Source organism: Hemicordylus capensis, chromosome 1 (genome assembly GCF_027244095.1).
Source record: "Hemicordylus capensis ecotype Gifberg chromosome 1, rHemCap1.1.pri, whole genome shotgun sequence".
NCBI classification, from domain to species: Eukaryota; Metazoa; Chordata; class Lepidosauria; order Squamata; family Cordylidae; genus Hemicordylus; species Hemicordylus capensis.
The window spans coordinates 51,484,044-51,489,779 of record NC_069657.1 but is presented as its reverse complement, the minus strand read 5'-3'; positions in this window follow the sequence as shown (position 1 = coordinate 51,489,779).

Sequence of the window (5,736 nt, the reverse complement as noted above, 5' to 3'; positions counted from 1 at the left end):
ATTTTAAAAAATACTCTTCATTTGCTTGAATCCAACTACAACAATATCTCACAAAAGGAGTACACAAATCTAACTCCAGCACAGCATACCTCCAATGGTGTCTACCTTGTGGGGTTTTTTAGGTTGTACGTCCTTTTAGGGAACTTTCATTTCTTTTTCTATGTAAACTGCTTTGAGAACATTTTGTTGTTCTTAAAGCAGTATATACATATTCATAGGAGTAATAATGGCTGACATGATGAAGCATTGCCTAACTTGTCCTTTTAATTCCAATGGAACAACTTTGAGTGATTTTCCTCATGTCAGTCAATAATAATAACAACTATTTATTAATTTTTATTATTATTAGTGTTCAGCCATTGTGGCTGAAGATTATGGGAGTCATTTTCCAATATCATCTGGGAACCCAAGCCTGGAAACTCCTGGGTTTAGGGAAATAAGCTGCTGCTAGAATTAGAGACTACAGACATGGATCTCATTCAATATTCAAAAGGCAACATTTCAAAAACCAGGATAAAATATTTCATCAGTAATTGGAGTTTTGTCTGGAAGAAAAATATTTCAGATTCCTTTTACTATATACAGAGGACTTCAAAAACTTCCCACAAAGTTAAAATATCTGCTCCAATAATTGCAGTTTCTGCTATAAACTGGAAAGATAGTGCCCTCTGGTGAAATACTTTCAGCTGACTTGGAGTCTACATTTTTTTTAAAAAATGTAGCTGACCTTAATACCAAAATATCGTATTTTCCAATGCTGCCATGCAGCATAACTATTCTGTCATTGTTCATTTCAACTGATCTGCATATTTTAAGAATATGATTTGTCTTGTGTGAGTAACAGCTAGTTTATTAACATTTCTCTAGCTGATATTAAAAGTCAATTCCAAGAATCAATATCCTGATTCTTTTCCCACCACAATCCAAGATGAAATCCCAGTAACATCAATGCTGCTGAATCAAAATAACCACTTTACCCTCTGCAACCATAATAGCCACTGTAATTATTTCACAAATTGCATAAGTGAATACTGTAGGTTCAGGCTCATTAGGTATCTACTCTCAAGTGCCAAGCAAAAATTAATTAACTGAACTACTTTACTCTTGTTCCAAATTTTAAATTCTTAGTAAACAACTTGCTTTTGATGGCCTTCTGCTGTTGTTTTCTCTAACCACTGAAATAGTCACTATTTGTAGCATCAATCAATAATTAAATTAATCTAAGTAAGCAATTACACTTAAATCGTATTTCTTTTGTTAGCCTATGTGGAACATGATTTAATGATTTCAGCGTCTAACCTTTCCTTCATGCACTGCTAAATCTAAAGCCTTATTTTATTTCATAAGTAAGATTGTCTTCTGTGAGATTTGCATGTTGCCTCTGGCCATCTTGGCAGAAAATGTGTCTTTTATACGTTGTGAAACAAGATGTAAAATTTTTATAATATAGCTACATGGTTCAATCTGTACCCAAGAAATATGACTATCAGTTTACAGATGGTTGTCTTTTCTGTTTTGTAGCCAAGAACACAGATAAATATTTAACTTGATTAAGAACTAAAAATATGCTTTGGAAGGACCCTGTTAACTTCAGTCCTCCATCAGTGCAGGTAACAGCCAAAATGTTTATAATTGGAAACATAAACCAGAACTCTGAGAGCATGTGTGCCATGACTGATTTTTCAAAAATAATTTTAAATTCATTAATATATTTACATCATTTTTTAAAGAAATGATAGCTGACATTCCCTGCAGTGCTAGGAAGAAGAAGCCCTCTAGATATGCAATGACATGATGTTGGTAACTTGCTAAACTTCTTCCTTGTTCTGTAGCCCAGCAACAGTGCAGTGAGGGAGGGGATTATTTCCACTGTTCTCTCCTCCCTCCTAAAGGACTATTCACTTGCAGGAATCTGTCCTTTGAAGACAAGAACATAGCAAGATTGGAGCTGGCCCAGGGACAAGATGGGGCCCTGCCCCCTTACCTTCTTCTTCTTCTCCTCCCCGCCATGCCTTTGCTGTGGAAGAAGTGTAAGGACATGGTGAAAAACAAAACATTCTTAGCACATCCTTTCTCTCACTCCTATGCAAATAATATACAAAGTGCTGGTAATTACCTTTAAAGCTCTCAACGGCTTAGGACCAGGTTACCCATAAGAGCACCTTCTTCTGCATGATCCTCACTACACATTAAGATCATCAAGACAGGTCCATCTCCGTATACTGCCAGCTCATCTGGAGGTGATACAGGAGCGGGCCTTCTCTATGAAATGTGCTCCATATAGACATCCGTGGCTTAATATCTTTACCAGCCTTAAAAGAGCCCATAAGATACACGTTTTTAGCCAGACATTTAGTAATCTCTGAATGTTTTTAATTTTAATTGTTGTTTTATAGTTGGTTTTATTCTGTTTCTACTGTGTTTATTTTTGTAAACTGCCTAGAGTCTTTGGAGTCAGGTGGTATATAAATTAAATAAGTAAGTAAGTAAGTAAGTAATACACTTCCCATGCACTCACACTTGCATACTTACACATGCACACACTTGCGCATTCTCCCGGCTCAAAAATATTTTTTAACATATATAGCTACTACCTACATATATACCTCCTGGAGAGAGGACATTTAAGACATCTTGTCCACCAAGTAGGAGCCAAAAGCATGCCAGTGAGTCAGGGAAGTGGGAAGGAGACAGTGAAGAGCAAGCTGTTGCCCAGCCAGTGCTCCCCCTCCCTCAGGGGTCTAGGGACATTGTCCCTCCTCCCTTGTTCAATTATATCTATTCCCCTGCTTGAGGGTCACACAACCTTCAGGGACACATTCCTGCAAGTGAATAATCCATTAGGAGGTAGAAGAGAGCAGTGAAATCACCCCTGTGCCTCCTCCACTGCTGCTGGGCAGCAGACTACAGGGAAGGGCAGGCTACTCTCCAGCCTCTTTGGATCCCTGCAAGGCTCCTTCCATTGTTCTAGCACTGTGGGGAATGTCTGCCAACATGGCCAAAGCAGCCCGATTTGGGCTGCCATTTTGGCTAAGTGAGACTGTCACACAAAAGAGGGTCTTCTGCCTTGAAACTGATGGCATGTAAGGGTGGGACTCATGCTCAGTAGTTTGTACTTTAATGATGAAATCACCTGCCTGAGCGTTTTCCAGATTGTGAACTTTAGATCATTAAAAAGTGTTGCGAGCTGTGACATATTGCAGGATCGTAGTCAAACTGTGAATAAAAGGTGGTTTCCGTGGTCCGTGGTAACGCTGTGGTCATTCATATTGCCATTGCAATACAATTTTTTTTCCATGCAGGGACTGTTCATATTCCTCTTAAAGTGTACTCTCTGCTCCCTCCTCCTGCCCCATTTTTAGCCAACAGGATCGCAGAGGGGGGCAGCCTGCCCCCTTATTCACATTCACATTACCAGCTGACGAGGGTTTAAAAAAAAAAATTCTCGTTGACTTTGCCAAGTCAAAGCCAGCCAGCCACCCATTAGTTAAATCAACCCCGCCATTAGTTAAATCAAACAATTAAAAAAACTAAATCAGAACAAGGAAGTCCAGCTAATGCGGGCAACTGTGTTCAAGAATAGCTGAAAAATCATTTTTTTAAAACTGGGGTTGGGGAATGGAGAGCACAGAAAGAAATTTATTCACGTGAAAACAAAAAGAAATAGATTCAAAACCACTTTAAGATCAACAGCACAAAAAAGAAATAAAATAAAGATAATGAAATAAAAATGAGATTGCAAAGCTGCAACATTGCACAAGAACCTCCAGTGGCGGGGAGTGGTGGTTTAAAATTGTCTCAGAACCCAAAAGGAAATTGCTAAGTCATCAGATTGCTAAATGAACCATCCACCCCACCCCAGATTACACCACAGAAACAGTGGGACAGCCCTCCTAAAACATGAAAATACAGCTATTTTTCTGCAACGGACTTGCAACGTTGCAGCCCTGCAATGTAAAGATAAAATATGAAGGAAGGTTTTCAACATGCGAATGGCACCTTGCTGTCACAACAATGTCAAAACCCAGTTTGTACAGAAGCACACCTTTCCAATCTGTAGCCATGACAGTTTGATGTGTCATCTGGAAAGCAACTAAGGTCCTAGGGCCATAGAAGTCTGAGAGGACCGACCAGCTTCATTCAACCCAATCACAACTTGCCCCTGACTGATGGCTCATCAGGGGCCCCATCTACTTTTGTTTCCCCAACTAGGACTACCTCACCTATTCTTCTCCTATAACTCCTCACCTATAAATTAGCATATCCAATTTTTGTCATGCAGAAAGCCCCTTTTTAGAAGTCTCTCCTGTTTTTTGTCATCTTTGTGTGGATCCCTGTTATAGAGCCTGCATCCCTGATCTAAGTGTGTTTTCAGAGGCAGGCTTCCCAACAGACATGCTAACAAAGTCTCCCCTGGAACTTCTAGCTGAGTGCCCAACTTGCTTTTCTACAACCCTATCCCACATTTTGGGATCTGGCTTAGTGGCACACATCATGCTCCAGCTTTGGAATTCTTGATTTGCCTTGTCCATCAGAAACGCCAGGCACTTTTCAGAACCCTCGGATTAGGTGTCTTCTCTGCACCCTAGGGTGCTGTTCATGCCGGGTGAAAGCCTCACTGCACCTAGAAGTTGCTGGTCCCTCACTCGGGATCTAACCTTCCCCTTGAAGGTTTCCATCTCTTCCCAGCAGAACAGAAGAAGAATACGCTGCTCTTTCTTCCCCTCCCCCACTCCACTCTTGCATTCCACTTTAGATTTTGCAGCTCTGCCTGACATCACATCTCTTCCTAGAGACTTGAACTTCTCCAGTTCTTTTCTCTTTCTTCCTTTTCCTTCAGTGAGATTGTCTTCCACATTCTGCTGAGTTTAGCTAATAAGCAAGTATTTACTGCCTAATGTATTATTCTCTTCAGTCTTAACATCCTGACCCTGTTGTGTCTTCAAAGATATTTTGTGCTGGTATTCTGCTCACAGACCAATGGTCTAACATTGGGCATGAATTACTCTTGATGATTTGATGGTCTGAATCAATTTGGACCTGTATCATCCTACTGGGCAGTACAGGTATGCAAAACTTGCTCTTGTAATGAATCTGCTCCCAAAACAAACTGTGAATTCAGTTTATGACTGAAGGATCAAATAAAGGATCAAAGCATATACTACTAATACTAATAAGGATATTTATATACCGCCCTTCAACCCAAGTTCTCAAAGCAGTTTATATAAAAAATAATAATAATACATAAATAAGATGGTCCCCTGTCCCCAAAGGGCTCACAATCTAAAAAGAAACATAAGGTTGACACCAGCAACAGCCACTGGAGAGATGCTGTGCTGGGGATGGATAGGGCCAGTTGCTCTCCCCCTGCTAAATAAAGAGAATCACCACTTTTAAAAGATGCCTCTTTGCTCACTTAGCTTTGCTGAGTTACCACAAAAAACTAATAGAATATGATCACAAGATGCCTTTTAATTTTTTTAAAAACAAACTCCACTCTGATCACATAATAGAGTTCTATTCACAAAATAGGGCTGTTTACATGAGCAGCCCTACCCAGTCTTGGACAGCCCTACCCAGGCTTGTGTGGAGTGCCAGGATCAGTCACGATCCTGTCGCTGTCCCGCCAGGTAGCCCGGGTTTCCCCCCAGGCTTTTACTGAAGTAAGAGGGCAAGTGTGTGCCCTCTTACCTGCAGCCCCGTTCTGACTGCCGGCAGCCTGTCCGACTAAAGAGG